At 44.3% G+C, this 22,931-nt stretch overlaps 1 long non-coding RNA gene across 2 annotated transcripts; it reads right to left on the bottom strand.

The window, feature by feature from the left end:
• LOC102164468 lies at positions 5,313-22,928 on the bottom strand. 2 transcript variants are annotated; one of them, XR_298223.3, is made up of 4 exons: positions 21,792-22,928; positions 6,485-6,601; positions 6,114-6,200; positions 5,313-5,594 (listed from the first exon to the last, which is right to left on the bottom strand). It is a non-coding gene; the product is annotated as an uncharacterized LOC102164468 (long non-coding RNA). The 2 variants fall into 2 exon arrangements; XR_002342530.1 differs by having other exon boundaries at positions 6,114-6,241; positions 6,533-6,601.

The following is a 22,931-nucleotide window of genomic DNA, read 5'->3' as shown; positions in this document are numbered from 1 at the left end:
TGGAAATGGGGTTGGGAGGGAGAGTTCCTTTTTTATTGTATACTCTTACTTCACCTTCAAACTGAGACAGGCTGGAATCTGGGACCCTTTGCTGCAGTGTTTGCACCTTGACAAAATCTCCTCCTCCAGCAACCAATAAAAAGAAATGATGAGGGACCAAAAGTAACTGCAGGCATGTGCAGTCAGGGCCGATTATGAACAATATGACACAAAAAGGCCACAAACCAACTGCTGCTTCTGAAGGACAAGGAACGAAAGGCAGGTACTGTGCATGATCCCTGCACACGGCACCATCAAGGGGGTGGGCAGACCACAAGCCACCCCTCCTGCGGGACTCATAGATCTGCCTCCACCCTCACTCTATTTAAGGGACCAGCTTGCTGCCCTCCCCTGCCCCCCCCCAGGAACAAACAAGGGCACCTGTTGCTTGTTTTCGCTCCCTCCTGCTGCAGCATGAGCCCCAGTAAAGCCTGACCTGAACTCCTCATCTGGCTTCTTATTAATTCCTATTGATTCTAGAGTCCAAGGACTCAAGTCAGTAACAAAACAAACAAAATGCCTATTTGAATGGCTTTCAGTTCTGTTGATGGCCATCACCCTGTGAAAAGTAACTCCCATGATTCGGTGTCACAGCCTCCTTTGATTCCCTCCAGAGTGCTTACACAAGTCTGTAATTGTTAGGTTTCATCATTATGCTTGTTTTCCTCACCAGAACTCGGGAAGATGAGGTCCATCTCCATCAATGCTGTGTGGCCCCTGGCAGCAGCTCGGGGCCTGCACCCAGTCTCAGTTCTCAGATACTTTCCAAATGGGTGGCCCTGAGACATTATGTTCACATTTGCCTGCCCCTTCAGCCTCTCCCAGGCAGTGTGCTTCCTCCCATCCCCTCTACCCTGCTCGCTCTCCACCTCCCAGGGTCCCCGCTCCTGCCCACTCTCCTTTTCCCAGCTCCCTCCTCCCTGCCTCCCTCCCTTGGAGTGGCTCTGGCCTCTGCCTCCTCTCCCTCAGGGGACTCTGTCTGGGTACTGGGCAGTGTCACAGCTCTGCTGTGACCTTGCTTGTGTGAATGACCTGTATTCTCCCTCTGGTTGCTAGAAAGGGTACCACTCTCCTGGACCTCTGCCCGTAGTGGGCACTCACTGTGTATCCACGACACTGAAACGATCCCTCGTCTCCTCTCTTACTGGCCTCCAGTCCATCCTTCGCATCTATCTAGAAGCCCATCTCTCTGAAATGCAAGTTTTAAACACTGGTTAGAACCCGTCATAGAGGCTTCTGAAGCGGCCCAGGGAGACCAGGCTGGGCCCAGCCGGATGAGAGGTGGCCAGAACAGTTCCATTCTGCCGCATTCTACCCTGGCGTTCATGTCAGGACCCTCAAGTTCAGGGCTCCACCCCACAAGACGGCCTCCACGGCAGACACCAATAGTAAGTGTCAGGTCTCTGAGCTTCTGACACAGACAAGCTTTAAATTGGGGGTTCCTGCAACCTCTTCCCAGGGCTAGAGTGGCTCACAGAACTCAGGAAAAGTGTTGTTTACTTACATTTATCAGTTTCCTAAAAAGGGCACAACTCATCAACAGGCAGGTGCCAGAGTGTGTGTTGGGGTTGGGGGGAGTAGGTGGGAGAGGTAGCGGGTGTATGCCCAGATCTACCATGTCTTCTCCGGGAGCCCCACCCTTCTAGCATCTTGACATGTTCACCAACCCAAGAAGCTCTCCAAAACCCATTATTTGGAGAACTCCATGACTGATTAAATCATTGGCCAACCCAGTCTCTTCCTCCTCCAATCCCTGGAGGCACAGGGGTGGGGAGCTGAAAGTTCTAATACGGTTTTTGTATTTTGGGGGCTGCACTGGTGGCATATGGAAGCTCCCAGGCTAGAGGTCAAATTGGAGCTGCAGCTGCTGACCTACACCACAACCACAGCAACACTGGATCCCAGGCACATTTACAACCTACACTACAGCTCGAGGCAACGCTAGATCCTTAACCCACTGAGGGAGGCCAAGGATCGAACCCATGTCCTCATGGACACTATGTTGGGTTCTTAACCTGCTGAGCCACAAGAGGAACTCCTGAAAGCTCCAATATGGAATCTCAAGGTTCAATCCTCTGGCAACCAGCCCCCACTCCCCAAGAGTCACTTAGCTAGCACAAACTCAGGTAAGTTTGAGTGACAGGGGGCTTATTATGAATAATAAAAGATGCTCTTCTTACCCCTATCAGGAACTTGAAAGGGCTTTCGCAGCTCTTGTGCCAGGAGCAGACCAAGACCAAACATATATATTTCTCAGTGTATCCCAGCATCACAGGGACTGAGGCAGGAAGGACAGAAGTGTGACGGGGAGGTTGTCTAGAACTACAGGTGCTTGCTGGACCTCTGGACATGCTGGGGAGGTGGACGGGGATTGGGGCAGAGGCCTGGAACGCAGTCATAAACCTAAGAACTGTCAGCATGTGGATGGTGGTAATGTCACCGAGGTTCAAACATGATTTTTTTTCATGGATTTGAGAATCAACTCTAAGCCCTGGAATTTTCTCTCCCACAGTGCCCCTCCCCCTCAGCCCACTCCTACCCATGGTCTGGGTCTCAATTCGAGTGCTCATGGCAGGCCTGGCATCACTTCCTCTACCCTCCCCGGTGCCCCCTCCTGCCCACCCTGCAGGGTCCTCTGTCCCAGCAGAGGTCACACTGAGCCACCACCCAGGGGAGCCACCCTCCCCCTGCCACTGGAGCGGACTCTCCTCTGTGTATGCCCAGTGGGTGCGTGTCCAGCGCCTGGCTCCCGGTGGATGCTCGGTAAATATTTCTCAAAAGAAGATGTTATGAAATGAGCTTTCTGAAATTCAGAAACCAGCCCCAAAGAGTGAAAATCCCAGTGTTGCTGGTGTTGGAAGCGTCTGGTCCTGGGAGTCTGGCCAGGCTCTCCTGGATGCTGTGAACTGTGTACTCCAGGAGGCATGAGGATGTCCAGAGATGCCAGGCTCCCAGGCATGCCAGGAACATGTGCCTATTTGTTCCCTCGGTGTCAGCCTCCTTCTTTCCGGCCACATTTCAAACCTGTCTTGAGACTTTCTCCAGCCCCGTCCTGGATAAATACACAGCCGCCACCACTGGCCTCGTGCTCTCTGTGGCTCTCACAGGATTATCTTTGGAGCGCAGGCTCTAGATTTGTATTATTTTTATATTGTGCCTCCATTTACAGCTTGGTTTCATAGAGCAAAGTGCTGACCGCCCCTTCACGGGAGCATCCTAGCTCTTGGCCTACAAACTGCTCTGGCAAAAGAGGCCAGCAAGTGATTCTGGGATTTAGCTGTTGGCAGGACACCTTCTAGGGTAACTCAAGGATTCCCTCGGGGAAGTGAAACCGTGGTGGCAGGAAAGAATGTCCCGTCTTTCCGGATTGACTATCTAGGGCTGTGCTAAGTGTCGCCGAGCAGAACAGAACTTATCACATTTCCAGAACCAACTCTCAGCAACTCAAATCCAGCAGAGCAATGTCTGTGCCTGCTGTTTTTCATGCTGGGTTCCTTGCTCACTGGTAAGGTGCCTGCAGAGGCCCCCCAGGAGGAGAATGGCCCCCCAACCTCCAGACAGCCCCCCCAGGGCAGTCCCCTGCAGGCAGCTCTCTGGCATTGGAGATACTTCAGGAATACTTCCAGGTAGGGCTGGCTCTCTGCGCACCTCTGCAGGGCAGTGGTTAGTGGCCATGAAGGCACAAGACTAGAGAAGGCCCATGACCCCCTGTGTTTTACGGACTTGAGTCACTTCTGATAGGGTCTGAGATACAATCTCACAATCTAGGAGAATCACAGCCAAGTGTTGGGGTGGGGAGGGGGAGGCAGTCCCGCTCCCCTCCCCCTCCCCCTCCCAAGCCCTCTTCTGAGCTGGAGGCAGACTTTGCCCAGTTACCTGTGAGCATTCACCCTTCTCTCCAAAGCTGGCTGCACACCAGAGGTGATTCCCCTATCAAATTAAACCCACAGCCTTGTTCTGGCCTCTGGTTTTACGGTGGAGATCATTGTCACATTCTTACCACCCTCACGGGCCTCCACAGCCCCACCCATTCTTCTGACCCGAGGGTGACCACATCCTTCAGGGGACACGCCTTCTTGTCCACCATGCTTCACCAGCCTGCTTCTGAAATGGGCAGAAGTGAGAGCTGGTAAATCATCTGTCTGGACAACCACTCCTCAGCATCATTCCAAAGTAAAATGTGTGCGGACTGACCAGAGAGTTAGTGCTCTGTAACTGTAGTGTTAGAAACCACAGTTAGGTGGTGTATGCGTCCGGGTTTCTCCGGAGAAACACAATCAATAGGGTTGTTGATTGACTGATTATGTGGTATTAGCTCCCATGTAGTTTGGGGTTAGCAGGTGCAAACTATCACATACAGAATGGGAATTCCCGTCATGGCACAGCAGAAATGAATCCAATTAGGAACCATGAGGTTGCAGGTTCCATCCCTGGCCTCGCTCAGTGGGTTAAGGATCTGGCATTGCCATGAGCTGTAGGTCACAAATGCAGCTCGGATCCAGTGTGGCTGTGGCTATGGTAAAGGCCAGCAGGAGCTGCTCTGATTTGACCCCTAGCCTGGGAATTTCCATATGCTTCAGGTGTGGCTGGAGGGGATTAAAAAAATAAATTAACCTTCCCTCACTATTTTACCCTGTTCAGGGCCTCCACAGACCAGATGCTGGCCCCACTGGGGAAGGCACTTTGGCTTGCTCAGCCCATCAAAGGGGAAATCTCTTCTGGAAACACCCTCAAAGACACACCTAGACATAACCAGCTATAAGAAGCCCATGATCCAATCAAAATGACACAGTGGTGTTTTTTAATTCCTCAAAGTGTGGGAAACAGAGGTCACACCACATTCATTTAACACTCTTACGCAATGCAAACTAGTGAATATGTAAATGTTTTGGCATTTTCAAAACCAAGTTCCCTAGCTGGGCCTGTCCCTGTATCTGTACCAGGAACCGCTTTTCATGACACTGGTCCAAAATGTCACAAAAGTGCAAGCTGAGCAGTTGCAGTTTGTGGCTGCTCTTTAAGTGCCACTTTACAGGGGGAAAAATGCCTTTGGTTTCTTATTTTAAGTAACGTTCTTGGCAACATATTTCTGCCTTGGGGGCTGGAGACATAAGTAACTATTGTGGAAAACAGATCTGTACACCTTCCAAGGCCTCAATCATCACAGCAGTTATCTAAGCCCCAAAAGCATCACCACTAAATCAAGTGGCTTCAGAAAAGCAGTAATAAATCTGGAGCTGAGTCTTTCCAGAGAAATGGGAACTACAAATCAATTGGCTTCACACAATTCATTTATTTAATTTCTCCTTTGGAGTTACGAAGGTATCCAATTAATTCAAAGATGCTTCATTAGAGCTGGCTGCTCCGGATGGTTCTTCATCGAGAACATTAAGTTCCTGGAACCAATGACTCACATCTTATTTTCTGTGCATCCTTGTTCAGCCCCTTGAGTTTTCTTCAACTCAGAAGGTCAAGGGATTAACCCCTTCACCACCTCAAAAGCGACTTTTGCTCAGTGCTGCTTAGGTTGTCGATCTCACTTGTAGCTTTCCAAGCTGATAAAATGATCAGTAATATCAATACACAGGAAGGAAGGGGAAACCAGTTCTGCCTAGTGGATTAATAATATTCTTTCAGGAGTTCCCGTGGTGGGGGAGCAGAAATGATTCCAACTAGTGCAGATTCAATCCCTGGCCTAGATTAGTGGGTTGGGGATCCAGCGTTGCTATGGCTGAGGCCTAGGCCGGCAGCTGCAGCTCCGATTCTACCCCTAGCCTGGGAATGTCCATATGCCGCAGGTGCGGGCCCTTAAAAAAAAAAAAAAAAACGAACAAACACACACACACCCCCCCTAAGAAAATGAAAAATAACATCCTCTTTGGAGAAGTGAAAGCCAGGTTAAAATTCTGTCTTGGAGACCTTTCTAAACTAGCCAATATATTTTCAGACATGCTATTCCTTCTACCCAAGCAATGGAAAAATCTAAGCAATTCATTTTAGATGAAGTTACGATTATCCATATTGTCTAACTGTATAAACATTTGGGGTTCGGTTTTTGCCAAAGGTAAACCTACCTTGTGTATTTCATCCAGTGGACAAATATACCTTCCAGCTTCAGGTTTTCTAGGTTTTGCCCTCCTTCCACAATTCCACTGGGGCTACTGTAGAAGGGAGTAGAAAATGGGATAATTCCACAGGAGAGCTGCAAACAGCAGGGAGAGCCAGGAGCAGATTAGATTTTTTTGGCAGGGGGTGGGGGGGCAGGTTCCACAGCACATGGAAGTTCCCAAGCAAGGGATCAAACCCGCTCCACAGCAGCAACCCAAGCCACAGCAGGGACAATGACAGAACCTTCACCACTGCGCCACCAGGGCATGTCAGCAGATCTGATTTTGATAACACTTCTGGAAGGTGGGGAGTGGATGCGATGGCATTGTTGCATTACCTACAGCAGAGTAAGCCACAACCCAGAAGATGCATAATAGAAAACGACCTGGAAACAGAGTCCTTGTCCTGGCTCCCAAAGACCTTTAAGCTCAGATTTCATAGGCACAAACCATACCTGTGGAAAGAGGGGCTGAGATTAGGCTGGTTCTACAAAGACCTCTGAAGAACTGCAGCCCCACTGGGCAGTTCCCTCACAGTGTCAACTCCGAGTATTTTTCCTGCTAAATCAGGATAACTGTCCTCTAAGAAAGGGCATAATGAGTGGAGAGTTGGGGGGAGTTATGTCCCAGTGTAGCTGTTGGTGCCCCACCCCAGAGGAAAGTCCTCCTTATCTGGTCTTTGTGCAGGTGGAAGGGAACAGACACTGGTTTCCTGCCTGTGCACCCCCAAATTGAGCCTACCAGCTGAACTCCCCTGTCCATGGACTTGGTATTTCTGTTCTGGAAGGGGAGTTTGGGGTGGAAAGGGCTACACAAGTGCACGGGTTCCCCATACATTCCCCCATACACACACAAACAGGTCAATCAGTTTGGCTTTCATCCATCAATGCAAATGGACAACCAAGAGAGCCTTGAGGAAAACCAACAGCTTCAAAGAAAAGAACCAAGATAAGTAACTCAAGGATGGTTCCTGGAGAAGGAGGGAGGACTTAAGAAATGGAAGTGGCAATATAGATCATGGACCAGGATAGAGATCCCAAAAGTAAGCCCATGTGTGTGTGGTCAATTAATCTATGACCAAGGAGGCAAGAATATGCAATGGAGAAAAGACAGTCTCTTCAATAAATGGTGCTGTGAAAACTGAATGGCTACATGTAAAAGAATGTAATTAGAAATTCTCTAACATCATCTGCAAAAATAAACTCAAAATGGATTAAAGACCTAAATGCAAAACCAGAAACCATAAAACTCCTAGAGGAAAACACAGGCAGAATACTTTGACATAAATCATTGCAAAAAAAAAAAAAAAAAAAAAAAAGTTTTAGATTGAAATCCTAAAGGAAAGGAAATAAAAGCAAAAATAAACAAGTGGGATCTGGAGTTCCCATGTTGTGGCTCAGCAGAAATGAAACTCACTAGCATCCATGAGGACACGGATTCAATCCCTGGCCTTGTTCAGTGGGTTAAGGATCTGGCGTTGCTATGAGTTCCTTGTGGCTCAGTGGTTAATGAAACTGACTAGTATCCAGGAGGATGCAGGTTCTATCTCAGGCCTCGGTCAGTGGGTTAAGGATCCAGCATTGCCAAGAGCTGTGGTGTAGGTTGCAGACACAGCTCAGATCCTGTGTTGCTGCGGCTGTGGCGTAGGCCAGCAGCTATAGCTCCTATTCAATCCCTAGCCTGGGAACTTCCATAGGCCATGAGTGCGGCCCTAAAAAGACAAAAAAAAAAAAAAAAAAAAAAAAAGGGAGTTCCCATGGTGGCTCAGTGGTTAACGAATCCGACTAGGAACCATGAGGTTGCGGGTTTGGTCCCTGGTCTTGCTCAGTGGGTTCGGGATCCGGCGTTGCCGTGAGCTGTGGTGTAGGTTGCAGACGCGGCTCGGATCCCACATTGCCATGGCTCTGGTGTAGGCCAGCTGCTGCAGCTCCGATTGGACCCCTAGCCTGGGAACCTCCATGTGCTGTGGGAGTGACCCAAAGAAATAGCAAAAAAAGACAAAAAAAAAAAAAAAAAAAAGATGAACAGAAGAAATGAACATACATTTTTTTGAAGAAGAAATCCAGTTGGCCAACAGGCAAATGAAAAAGTGCTCAGCATCCATAATTATCAGGGAAATGCAAATCAAAACCACAGTGAGGGAGTTTCCATCATGGCACATTGGAAACAAATATGACTAGTACCCATTAGGATGCAGGTTCAATCCTTGGTCTCGCTCAGTGGGTCAGGGATTTGGCATTGCTGTGAGCTGTGGTTTAAGTCACAGATGTGGTCAGGTCCAGCATTGCTGTGGCTGTGGCGTAGGCTGGCAGGTGCAGCTCTGATTTGACCCCTAGCCTGGGAACATCTATATGCCACAGGTGGGGCCCTAAAAAAACAAAACAAAACACACAATGAGATATCACCTCACACCTATCAGAGTGGCTAAGTATCAAAAAGGGCACAAATGTTGATAAGAATGTGGAGAATAGTGAATCCTCACACACTGGGATTGGTGGGAATGTAAATTGGTGCACCTACTGAGGAAAACATTATGGAGGTTTCTCAAAAAACTAAAAACAGAACTACCATATGACCCAGCAATTTCACTCCTGGGTATATATCCAATAGAAACAAAAACATGAATTCAAAAAGATACATGCACTGCAGCAATGTTCAGAGTGGCATTATTTACAGTTTCCAAAATATGGAAGCAATCTGTGTCCATAAACAGATGAATGGCAAAGACATCATATATATGCACACACAATAGAATACTAAGCCATAAAAAGAATGCAATTTTGCCATTTGTAGCAACATGGATGGACTTGGAAGGTATTATGCTTGGCTAAATAAGTCAGACAGAGAAAGACAAATACTGTATGATATCTCTTATATGTGGAAATCTAAAAAATACAACAAACTAGTGAATATATCAAAAAAGAAGCAGACTCACAGATACAGGGAACAAACTAGTGGTTACAAGTGAGGAGAAGGAAGGTGAGAGCAGCAATATAGGAGTAAGATTAAGAGGTACAAACTATGGAGTTCCCACTGTGGTGCAGAGGGTTAAGAATCTGCCTGCAGTGACTCAGACCACTGTGTAGATGCTGTGGGTTGAAAGGATCCAGCAATTGGTATAGTTTGCAGCTGTTCCATATGCTATAGGTACAGCCATTAGAAAAAAAGTACAAACTATTATGTATTTAAAAAGCTATAAGGATGTATTATACAACATGGGGAACATAGCCAATATTTTATGATAAGTATAAATGAAGTACAACCTTTAAAAACTGTGAGTCACTTTATTGTACACCTGTAACATATGATATTGTATATCAACTATAATTCAATTAAAAAAATTTTTTAAAAAAGAAAGAAATGGAAGTCTCAGAACTCTGTATGAGGGCAGTTTCCCCATGAAACAAGAGCGGGTTAACTTGAAAAAGGAGCAGGGAGCAGGAATTCATGAAGATTAATGATAGGATTTTCAAGATAAGACTGAAAACTAAAATGCAGCATGACTTTGAATATTTGCTGGAGTATAAGAAAGAACAGCTCCCGTGGCTTTGATGTTTGGAACATTTTCTGTGGAGAGATGGAGTTCATCCCAGAAGATCCCGTTTATTTCTGCAAGCACACTACTTGGTTCTATAGCGATTAATATATACCATAGTTAAAATATCGTAAATGCTCTTTCTTAGTTCGCAATTTTTAGAATCAACTTCTGGCAGAGCACCAAAGATATAATTAATTTACAAAATAAATGCAAACATTATGGCACGGGTGTTGTAAAAGTAAGTTTGGAACTGACAGTGGTCAGGCAACAATGTGGAAGGGTATGGCGAAGAAATAGCAATATCCTCACATCATGGAGGAATGGCACCCTGCTCATGGGAAAGAAGCAGCAAATTTATAAAGCTCAACAAAAGAAATGCTATAAATATATATGTATGTTTATAAAATACAAAGTCTGAGGGAGTAGTGTTGGGAAAAGGTAACGTGAGTCAGAAAATTTTCATAGATTTCATGGCGGGACTCAATAGGGGCTGTGCAAAATTTAAGAGTAAAGAAATAGTCCTTGAAAAAGACACATGCACCCACATGTTCACTGCAGCACTATTCACAATAGCCAAGACATGGAAACAACCCAAATGTCCATCAACAGATGATTGTATTAGTAAGATGTGGTTTATATACACAATGGAATACTACTAAGCCATTAAAAAGAACAAAATACTGCCATTTGCAGCTACATGGATGGAACTAGAGACTCTCATACTAGGTGAAGTAAGTCAGAAAGAGAAAGACAAATACCATATATCACTTATATCTGTAATCTAATATACAGCACAAATGAACTTTTCCACAGAAAAGAAAATCATGGACTTGGGGAATAGACTTGTAGTTGTCAAGGGGGAGGGGAGGGAGTGGGATGGACTGGGAACTTGGGGTTAATAGATGCAGACTATTGCCTTTGGAATGGATACGCAATGAGATCCTGCTGTGTAGCACTGAGAACTATGTCTAGTCACTTATGATGGAGCATGATAATGTGAGAAAAAAGAATCTATACATGTATGTGTGGCTGGATCACTTTGCTGTACAGTAGAAAATTGACAGAACACTGTAAACCAGCTATAATGGAAAAAATAAAAATCATTATACAAAAAAATTAAAAAAGAAAAACAAATATAAATAAACTAGGAACCACTGTTAAAAAAAAGAATCAAGAAATAAAATTATGTAAATATTATCTAGATTCATGGGTTTAACTACCCCAAAAATATAGAAAACAGTTAAATATGGTTAGTCTGGGGAGTGAGACTGCCTCTGGGAATGCAAGGCTTTGATTTTTCATTTGATATTATTTTCTAGCTCAGGAATCAGCCAATTATGGTCCACAGGATGGCTGCTTGTTTTTGTAAATAAAGTTTACTGGGACACAGTCATACTCCTTGTATTTGCCTATGGTTGATTTTATGTTAACAATGGCAGAATTAACTGTCACAGGAGCTTATGTGGCCTGCCAGCCTAAAGAATTTGCTATCTAGCCTTTTACAAAAAAGTTTGCTGACCTCTGCTAAAGATTATTATTTGGAAAACTGCATACATTCTTGTCTTGAGTTTTAGAAAAAAACAAACAAACAAGGAGTTCCCACTGTGCAGCAGTGGGCTAAGGATGTGGCATTGTCTCTGTGGCAGCTTGGGTTGCTGCTAAGGCATGGGTTTGGTCCCCAGCCTGATGCAGTGGGTTAAGGATCTAGCATTGCCACTTCTGTAGCATAGGTCACAGCTGTGGCTCAGATTTGATTTCTGGCCTGGAAACTTCCATATGCCACAGGTGCAACCAAAAGAAATACATAAATAAAAATTAAAAAGAAAACAGGAGTTACCATCATGGCTCAGTGAACCTGAATAGTATCCATGAGGGTGTGGGTTCCATCCCTGGCCTCACTCAGTGGGTTAAGGATCAGGCATTGCTGTGAGCTGTGGTATAGGTCACAGATGCAACTTGGATCTGGCATTGCTGTGGCTATGACTGTGGCTGTGGCTGTGGCTGTAGCCAGAGGCTATAGCTCAGATTTGACTCCTGGCCTGGGAATCTCCATATGCCATGGGTTTGGCCCTAAAAAGAAAATAGATGGATAGATAGATAGGTAGGTAGATAGACTATAGAAAATAAATGTTGGGTAAAAGTCTAAACTTCCTACTTTTCATTACCTGTTTCCAAACTGCTTTAAACTTGAACTCTAGATTCTAAAAGTCTCCTTTTTATTTTTAAGATTGCAATTTTAAAAACTTTTTCTTCTTAAATTATATCATGTCTCTGATCACGCTATATTTAATCCTGGAAATGGATTGTTTACCATGGAAGCCATGAGTAGAGGCTGAAACAGAGAGGAATTTGGTTTGCTGTGTGCTTATTTTTTCTCTCAACAAAAAGCCCAATTTTCCAAACGATCTCTAGAAAAATCAGGTTTTGATTTATTCCTCATGACAATCTTGGAAAAAGCCTTTTTAATCAAAGGAAGTATAGGTAAGTGAAATTAAAGAAAAATGGGGATTGTAAATAAGATGCTATTGCCCAACAAATAAATAATAAATAATCTCAGAATCTAGTAGATAAAGAACATAAGGACAGGAAGGTTTCCAAGTGTGGTGGGATAGAGACCACAGTGTTAACAATTTGCTGACACTTGTCACTGTGAGGAAATAATTCACTGCACCATGAGCTGAAGTCATAATGAAGATATAAAGGTAAACACTACGGTCTTGGAAGTATTAACTCCATGGTGGAGGTGCCTTTATTCTGACAGAAAATTTGTTTCTAGTTTCTGGATTTTGATAGAAACACCAGGAAAAACTGGAAATCTAATTTGTTTTTTTCTTAAGGTATTGTGTTAATTAAAATGTCATAATATGAGAAGAAGAATGTGTGTGTGTGTGTGTGTGTGTGTATACACACACACACATACACATATACATGTATATGTGTATGATTGGATCACTTGCTGTGCAGCAGAAAATGATACAATATAAATCAACTATACTTTAATAAAAAAAATAAATAAATATGTAAAAAATGCCAATGGTAGAGTTCCCATTGTGGCTCAGCAGTAACAAACCCAACTAGTATCCATGAGGACATGGGTTTGATCCCTGGCCTTGCTCAGTGGGTTGAAGTATCCAGCATTGTTGTGAGCTGTGGTGTAGGTTGTAGATGCCACTTGGTTCTGGCATTGCTGTGGCTGTGGTTTAGGCTGGTGGTTACAGCTCTGATTCTATCCCTAGCCTGGGAACTTCCATATGCTGTGGGTGCAGCCCTAAAAGACAAAAAAGAAAAAAAAAAAAGAAAGAAAAAAAAGCCAATACAGGAGTTCCCTGGTGGCCTAGAAGGTCAAGCATCCTATACTGTCACAGCTGTGGCTCAAGTTCAATCCCTGGCCTAGGAACTTCTGCATGGCCAATGCAGACTACCAATTTCAGTTCAGAGATGTAGAGTGCTTGAAAGAGAGTTGTACCCACCATTATAATAAGAAAAGAGCAAGGCATGTGTGGTTCCATGGTGTAATAGTGAGCACTCTGGACTCTGAATCCAGAAAACAGCAAGACAAACTACAAATTAATGACTTATTGTGGACCCATTAAGAACTGAGTTTGCAAGACAAGCATTTACGTGAAATCTGGAGAGAGATAAAGCTTGCTGGGAGAAACAGGAGCCAAGCATTTGCTTACCTAGAACAGAAGCCACTGACCACTATAGGTCCATACAATGATTCAGTAAGAAATTTTTAACAAATTGCTAATAGCCCAAAGGAGGCTAATCTAAGAGAGGCCTCTCTTGCAGGATTTCCTGCCAGGAATTCTGACTCTAGATAGGATCAGAAAAGATTCCTGAGAAAACTTTCCTGTGGTACTGGCTGAGAGAGGGGACCATCAACCACTGCCAAAAATGGCAGACCCATATCCCATGTCTTCCTTGTAGAACAAAAGACTTAATATGCAGAGGGAAGTGTGACAAACATTGTACTCTCAGGTCACTAGTGGACACATGCTACAGCTGGGAAAGAATGGAAAACAAAAAGCTCTACCCCTGGGGGAGGGACAGGAATATTCATGCAGGTCATACCGCTGAGGCCTAGGTTCCAGTGTTTGCTGAGATGAGGGGCTTAATCACAATATCAGAGAATGACCCACCTATTCTCTTTCTTCCCACATGCTGGCAAACATCCAGTAAAAATAAAGGAGGCCTACAGCAGGGAGAGCTCCAGAGACAGATTCTGTCTGGGGAGTAATAGGAAGACTCAAAACTAAATGGAGAGAACATATTCAGAGAAACTCATGAGCGGATTAGCCCACACCATACATACAGATGGTTAGAAGGACTTGAAGAGTTTAGTGAACTTTAGGTGGCAAAACCAATTAGAACCTTCACATTAGCCCAATTCCTGACTAGATCAACACATTTCACATTAAAGTCCTAGGAGAAGGAGAGGCAGGTCCATCTCCAATCATAAAAAACACTTTAATATCTCCTGTTCTATTCAGTATTTCCAACTTCCAATAAAAAAGTTATGTGCGTGCAAAAAGGCAAGCAAAACACAGTCTGAAGAGATGTAGCAATCACAAGAACTAGACTTGCATGTGTTGAATTATCAGACATTAACTAGGATTAATATTTTTAAAAACATATAGGAAAGGTTAGATAGCATCAGGAGTCCCCTGCTGGCTCAGTGGATTAAGGATCTGGCATTGTCATTGCTGTGGCTTGGGTTGTTGCTGTGGCATGAGTTTGATCCCTGGTCTGGGAACTTCCACATGTCATAAAAGTAGGTAGCATGCACAACCAGATAGGAAATTTTAGGAGAAAAATGGAAACCATGATAAAGAACCAAATGAAAACACTTAAAAACAAAACAAAACAAAACAAAAACCCTGCAGTAACAGAGATGCAAAGTGTTTTGATGAGTTTATCATTAGAACTGATTGAATTGAGTGAAGAATGAACTCATAGAAATTACCCAAATTGAAACCAAAGAGAAAAAGAATGAAAACAAACAAACAAAAAAGATCATTCGAGAGCATGGGACAATATCAGATAGTCTAACATAAACATAATTGGAATCACAGAAGAAGAAAGAGAAAATGGGCAGAAGAAAATATTTGGGGGGAAAAGGCTGAGAATTTTCAAAATTAGTGACAGACACAAAATCACAGATATCAGAGAAATCAGAGAAAGAACATCAGAGAAAAACAACAGGATAAATAAACACCCCAAACAAACAAACATAATTAGATGTATCATATACAAACTACAGCAAACCAAAGACAAAGGGAAAATCTTAAAGGCAGTGAAGAAAACAAACATAGTATCTACATGGGGAACAAGGGTAAGAACTACAACAGACTTCTTGTCAAAAACCAGGCGATGGATGACTATCTTTAAAGTTCTGGGAGAAAAATGTGACAATCCAAAATTTTACACCTAGTTAAAATAGCTTTTAAAAAAGTGAAAGATATGCTAAGACAAAACTTTCTCAGACAGAAAAATTGAGGAATTCCTTGCTAGCAAACCTACCCTGCCATAAATGTTAAAGGAAATTCTTTAGGGAGAAAGAATACGATAAAGGTCAAAAGAGATTGGAAATAAATGAAGGTAAGGTAAAATTTTGCTTTCCTTATTTTTTTTTTTTTTTTTGCTCTAAAAGATAACTGTAAAAAACAAACGTAATAACAATGAAATACGTGTTTATAGCATATTTAAAAGTAAAATTATGGAGTTCCCTTGTTTCACAGTGGGTTCTGGTGATGTCACTGCAGTGGCTTGGATTACTGCTGAGGCACAGGTTCAGTCCCTGGCCTGGGAACTTCCACATGCTGTAGATGTAGCCAAAACATAAAAAATAAAGACAGTAAAATGTATGAAAACTGTGGCATAAGAGAGGAAAGGGAAGAATTAAGAATATACTGTTACAAGACCTTTATAATACTTGTAAATAGGATATTATTTGAAGACAGACTCAGATTATTTGAAATATATATTATAAATTCCAGGCCAACAATTTCAAACATGTTTTTAAAAACATTTTGAGATATAACCGACATATACACTACTTACAGGTTACAACAAAGTATTTTTATATATTGCAAAATGACCACTACAGTAAGTCTAGTTAAAATTCATCATCACACAGTTACAATTTTTTCTTTTGTGTGATGAGAACTTTTAAGGTTTACTATCTTGATAAATTTTTTTTTTTTGGTCTTTTTAGGGCCACACCTTTGGCACATGGAGGTTCCTGGGCTAGGGGTCCAATCGGAGCTGTGCCACTATGCCATAGCCACAGCAATGTGGGATGTGAGATGCATCTGTATCCTATCCCAGAGCTCATGGCAATGCCAGATCCTTAACCCACTGAGTGAGGCCAGGGAGCGAACCTGCATCCCCATGGATACTACTCAGATTCGTTTTCCTCTGAGCCATGAAGGGAACTCCTCTTGATAACTTTTATTATACAATACAGTATTATTAACTATAGTGACCATGACATTTTTTTTATAACTGGAGGTGTGTGCTCTTTGACGCTCTTAATCCATTTCATCCTCCCCGAACCCCTCCACCTCTGGCAACCACCAGTCTATTCTCTTTATCTGTGAGCTTGCTTTTCTTTTGCTTTTGTTTTAGATTCTACATGAAAGTGAGATCCTGTGGTATTTGTCTTTCTCTGTCTGACTTATTCCACTCAGCATGATGCCATGTTATCACAAAGAGCAAGATTTCATATCCATTCAAAAATGTATGTTTTAAAGAAATAAGTTAATAGAGGAAATAAAATTGAATCATAAAAAATACTCAAACCCAGAGAAGACTATAAAAAGTGAAAAAACAAAGAGCAAGTGGAACAAGTAGAAAACATGTAGTAAACTGGTAAATTTTAATGTAACCATATCAGTAATCATTTAAAATATGAATGGTCTAAACAGATCAGTTGAAAGGCTGAGATTTGAACAAAAAAGTATGCCTCTACTATATATTATCTACAATAAATCTAATTTATTCTTTAATATAAAATTTTGTTTAATTGAAGTATAGTTGACTTAACAATGTTGTGTTAGCTTTAGGTGTACAGCAAAGTAATTCAGTTACACACACACAAAATTTTTCAGATTTTTTTCCCTTACAGGTTATTACCAAATCTTTGGCATAGTTCCCTGTGCAATACAGTAGGTAGATCCTTGTTGGTTATCTATTTTATATATAGCAGTGTGTATATCTTAACCCCCAACTCCTAATTTATCCCACATTAAATCCACTTTAAATATAAAGTCATCAAATAAGTTAAATGTAAAAGGATGGACAAACACTAATGAAAGCTGGAGTCATTATATTAATTTTAAAATAAACTTCAGAATAAGGAAGATCACAGGGTTAAAGGGACATTACGGAGTGGCAAAGGGGTCAAATAGCCAAAAAGACATAATTAATGATTATATGTATGTTCGCATCTAACTACGGAGCATCAAAATACATAAGGCCAAAACTAATAGATTGGAAAGGAGACAGATAAATCTGCCATTAAAGTTAGAGAGTTCAATCCTCCTCTTTTAGCAAATGCTAGAATAAGTAGGCAGAAAATTGTAGGGATATAAATGACCCAAACAACACCATCAACCAGCTTGACTTAATTGACATTTACAGAACTTTCCACCCAACAACAGCACTTCCTGCATGTACATGGAGCATTGATCAAGAACATTCACTGATTGGATTGTGATGATCATTATACAACTACAGATGTCATAAATTCATTGAGTAATAAAAAAAAAGAACATTCACTGTATTTGGGCCATCAAATGCCAAAGGCTGCATTCCACATACCAGGTAGTTTTGGTCTGATATGCACCAGAGAAAAGCAGGCTTGGGTAGTCTGAAAAAAAGCTCCTTGGAATCTCTGATTCTTTTTTTCTTTCTTTCTTTTTAGGGCCACAACTACGGCATATAGAAAATCCCAGGCTAGGGGTTGATTCAGAGCTTCAGCTGCCAGTACACCACAGCCATGGCAACACCAGATCCAAGCCACATCTGCAAACTACACTGCAGCTTGTGGCAACACTGGATCCTTAACCCACGAGCAAGGCCAGGGATTAAACCTGCATCCTCATGGACACTAGTTTGGTTCTTAACACACTGAGCCACAATGGGAACTCTAATTTCTGATTCTTTTTCCTACCTCCTTCTTTCCTTCTCCCCCAACCTTTCCACTCCAACTAAGAATTTTTGGGCTGGACTCTGACAAGCAGGAATGAATGAGGGTGAGGTGTGTGTAACTGGGATGGCATTTTCTTGTAGACTGACCCTGCGTGGCAACAGTCATGTTGCCAAATATCTTGTTTAGTCCTTCATTCAGTAGACATTAACTGAGCATCTACAAGCCACCAGGTACACCAGAACTCCCTGGAGCCTTTGAATTTACTGCCTTGCCCCATATTCTTTGCAAACTTTTCGGATCCTTGACACATTTCAGCACCACCAGTGGACAGCGTTCCGAGAGACAAGAAGGTGGGGGCTCCTGAGGGCCACCCGGCACCCAGCACTGTGGTGGGCATCCAAACCCTGCCTCTTTCTGGGCCCTTGTTGGAGCCTGGACACCCACTTGCTGGGAGGGACTGGTCCTTACAGATGAGTTGTGAGAAGAAGCAGGGACTGGTGTGGGGGGGTGCTGGCCATGGGCAAGAGTGAAACAATCTCTTCATTTCCCCCCTTCCCCTCCTTTGGGAAGAAAGATGGAGCATGTGAATTTCAAGGCTACCGCTTTGGGGAGATTGGGTTTCTGCTGCCTGAAGGACTCTCTGATGACTGGCCTCGAGTTTCCTTTGTCTCAGGAGCAATTTCGCATTTTCCCGAGTTTGATACCAGAATTTGTATCCCTGTGGCGATCTTCCAGGCGTGGCTTGTTCTTTACTGGATCGTAAGATAAATGTTGACTTTTTGTTTGTTTGTTTGTTTTTTCAGACAGTAGCAACTGTTGAGCTAGGCACTTGGCAGGGAGATCTGCTCGCGCTCAGGGGTGTGCAGACCTGAAGCCCTTTGGCAGCTCCACAGACAGTTCTGGGTGGTCTAATGAGAACTTGGTAAACCAACTCCTGATGGATACCCCAACAGCCAGCCTGACAGTTGTTGTTTTTTTTTTTTTTTTTTTTTGTCTTTTTGCTATTTCTTTGGGCCGCTCCTGCGGCATATGGAGGTTCCCAGGCTAGGGGTCCAATCGGAGCTGTAGCTGCCAGCCTACACCGGAGCCACAGCAACGTGGGATCCGAGCCGCGTCTGCAACCTACACCACAGCTCACGGCAACGCCGGATCATTAACCCACTGAGCAAGCGCAGGGATCGAACCCGCAACCTCATGGTTCCTAGTCGGATTCGTTAACCACTGCGCCACGACGGGAACTCCCAGTTGTTGTTTTTAAGAAACTTCTGGACATCACAAACACATTTCTCCTTTATGACCATGTGAGTGAGGAGAATTTCCCTAAGGAGAAGTCAGGAAGGAAACTAGACCACGCATATAAAGCAAATGCCAGCAATGGCCGAACACCCGGTGTGTTACCCAAGGCCCGTGCATTCAGCTTGGAGGATTTCTGCTGTTTGGTCCTAAAAAGCCTGTTTACTAGAGATTATCTTCATCTACCAAGGAATAAATTAATATTTCTCTCCACACGGGCGTTAAATAGAACTAACCAGAAGATTCAGGGAAGGGGCCGGGGGGGGGGGGCAGCTCTGCACCCCTCCCCCACCACACACGTTCCTAGAAAGGACTGGGAAGGCCCATCCTCTGACTGGCTGGTTCTACCCAGCTTCCTTCTCCTGATAATGAAAAGCTTCCAAAGCACCCTGAACAACTGCATTCTGCGTAAAAGCCCATTTGGATTATTTTTTCTTTTCTTTTCTTTTTTTTTTTTTTTAATGGCTACACCTGCAGCAAATGGAAGTTCCCAGGCCAGGGGTCGAATCAGAGCTGCAGCTGCTGGCCAGCACCACAGCCACAACCACACTGGATCCAAGCTGTGTCTGCAACCTAAATACCACAGCTCACAGCAACGCTGGATCTTTAACCCACTGTGTGAGGCCAGGGATTAAACCCAAGTCCTCGTAGATACTAGTCAGGTTCTTAACCTGCTGAGCCACAACAGGAACTCCTGGATTATTTTCTAGATGGTGACTTCTAGGTAATAATTAGTATTAAGAGCAATGTAACGGAACTGTATCACATAAATAACGTAAAAGGTGCCGCCTTGGACCCCTATGTGTTGTAGGTACAGAGTAGCTCCGGGCTGGGAAGGCCACTCAAGCCGAAGTCCTTTCTGGGGGGAGGTAGATATGTACATGATCCTAGAGGGACCATCATCCTCCCTCTGCTTGCTTACTTCGGGTGCCAAGGAGCTCACTCCTGATGGGGCATCCCGCCCTGTTAATTAAGATATTTCTTCATTTGTCCTTCTCTTGAACTTTCACTTCTGGTTCTGGTCTGTTCCCTGTGGGGTGAAAATAAGTTCATGCTCTCTTCTTTCTTCAAACATCAGGAGAGGCTTGAAGGAAGTGAAGAAAATGTTATTCATCGAAATTCCCCTCAGCGAAATGACTGCATTGTCTTGAAGAGATCCTGTTAGGCTGCCTGGAGTGGCATGGGACTGTGAGGGGCCAAGGTGGGCCTGCTGCACTGGAGATCACCAAGAGCGGTTCTTCTCAACCCACTGAGCCCCAACAGGAACACATAAGCCCCCCTCTTAAAAGCATTTTTTTTTTTTTTTGTCTTTTGTTGTTGTTGCTATTTCTTGGGCCGCTCCCGCGGCATATGGAGGTTTCCAGGCTAGGGGTTGAATCGGAGCTGTAGCCACCGGCCTACGCCAGAGCCACAGCAACGCGGGATCCGAGCCGCGTCTGCAACCTACACCACAGCTCACGGCAACGCCGGATTGTTAACCCACTGAGCAAGGGCAGGGACCGAACCCTCAACCTCATGTTCCTAGTCGGATTCGTTAACCACTGCGCCACGACAGGAACTCCTTAAAAGCATTTTGAATCCATCCACTTCTCTGCACCTCCACTGTTACTCTAGACCAGACCACCTTGACCCCACATAGAAGGCAAAGGCCTTCTCACTTCCTGCTTCCACCTATGTCCACACACAATCCATTCTCACCCATCGTCTACAACCATCTTCCTAAAATGTAAATACATCCCCTCCCGTCACCCCCATTCACCAGCCTTCTGCAGCACCTGGACCATGTGGTCTGCTCCCTGGTGCCCCTGCTCCTTCCCCTTGCCCCACCCCTGCCAACTACTCCTCTTCTAGATGTGCCAGCACAAGGGCCTGGGCCTTGGTGGAGCAGTTCCCTCTTCCTGGAGTGTCCTCCCCTGATCTCTGCGTGGCTGGTTCATGTTCACAATTAGGTTGTCCCTTGAGCAGACCCTGTCCCAAGGAGCCTTTCTGCCTCACCCAAGTCCGTTTCAGGTTCACGGTTGCACTTAATGCTATTTTCCCCTTTTTTCTCCCTTTTCAGGATGATGACCTCAGTGAGCCCCCCATAATGGAATGCAGGTTGCTCATTTGCTCATCAGGGTGCCCAAGGCCCTGGTAGAGCACCCACACACAGCTGAAATGAAGCAAAATGATGACGGCAACACCTCACCTCACAGGTGCTGGTGATTAAAAAAATTATAAAGGGCAGTTCCTGTTGTGGCTCAGCAGGTTAAGAACCCGACTAGTATTCATGTAGATATGGGTTTGATCCTAGGCGCTGCTCAGTGGCTTAAGGATTCAGCCTTGCTACAAGCTGCCCGAAGTTGTGGCTTGGATCCCAAGTTGCTGTGGCTGTGGTGTAGGCCGGCAACTGCAGCTCCGATTCAACCCCCAGCCTGGGAACCTCCATATGCTGTGGGTGCGGACCTAAAAAGCAAAAAAAAAAAAAAAAAAAAAAAAAAAAAAAAAGGTACAAAGGACCCTGACACTCTCTCTAGTCCCTTGAAGGAACTGAGGGTGGGAGAGCCAGTGGTCACCCTGGGATGCATTGTGAGGTACCCTTGTCTCTGCGACCTAGGTCTTGGTCAGTTGGGGCTGCTGGAACAGAATGGCTTATAAATCACAGAAATTTGTTTCTCACAGTTCTGGAGGCTGGGGAGTCCAAGTTCCAGGTGCGAGCAGAGGTGAGAGTCCCCTTTCTGGCTGCCGATGGTCATCTTCTCATGGTGTCCTCACATGGCAGGAGCAGCTCTCTGGGGTCTCTGTCATAAGGGCATGAATCTCTTCCTGAGGGCTCTGTCCTCGTGACCTATTCACCTCCCCAAAGCCCCACCTCCTAGTACCATTGCGTTGGGCATTAGGATTTAACCTATGAATGCTGGGGAGACATAAAAACTCAGTCCATAGCCACGTGGGAGCCATCAAGGTCAATTTTACTGCTCTCTTGTCTGTGTTACACCTTTGAGGACACAGACTCACCTCCACACTAGCGCTTTTTTAAAAAATGGAGATTCACTGGAGGGCAGAGTTTAAAAGCTCAGGGCCTGGGCCACTTACCAGGTGCTCTGCTAGCAGATCTTGGACAGGTGACCTTAATATCAATTAGGCGCCTCTGTTTCCTCACCTGCAAAGAGGAAGCTTGGTACTTATCTCCAAAGGACTGTGGAGAGGATTACAAATAATAGATGTGAAGCACTCAGAGCAGTGCCTGGGCAGAGAAAGGTAATCGCTTGTCTTTCTTCTTAGGAAAACCAAGGCTGACAATTCATTGCAGGCTTTTACAATCTCCACTGCCACTCAAGACTGCCCAGGTCAGCTCCAAAGTTTGGCCTGACTCAGCTCCTCTTGTTACGGAAGAGGGCCATGACCTTCACGCAGGGTGCAGGGCAGGGGCGTTGGGTGACAGCTGCCGGACCACCATTTTCCCACCCCAGTGAATTCTCCCAGTATCCTAAAATCCTCTACCTTCTTAACTTACCAGGTGCCAGAGAGAATTAAACCAAGTCCTGAAACACTCAAAAAATATCAACCTCTGTTTGAACAGAACTGAGCTAAATACTTTTAATCTTACAGTGAAATCTGCTGCCTCAAAACTGTTCATCTAAAATGTTCTGCTAATAGAAGAAAAGATAGTGTTGGGTAATAATAGCCAACACAGGTTTTTTTTTTTTTTTTTTTTTCTTTCTGGCTAAAGCTATTCATGCCTAAGCTTTTGGAGCAAGGCTGGATGCATATTCAGATTTTTTTTTTTTTTTTTGCTTTAGGGCTGCACCCGAGGTAT

Source organism: Sus scrofa, chromosome 3, assembly GCF_000003025.6.
Source record: "Sus scrofa isolate TJ Tabasco breed Duroc chromosome 3, Sscrofa11.1, whole genome shotgun sequence".
In the NCBI taxonomy this organism is placed as follows: Eukaryota; Metazoa; Chordata; class Mammalia; order Artiodactyla; family Suidae; genus Sus; species Sus scrofa.
The sequence above is the reverse complement of the archived record's forward strand: the minus strand, read 5'-3'. Positions and strand labels throughout refer to the sequence as shown.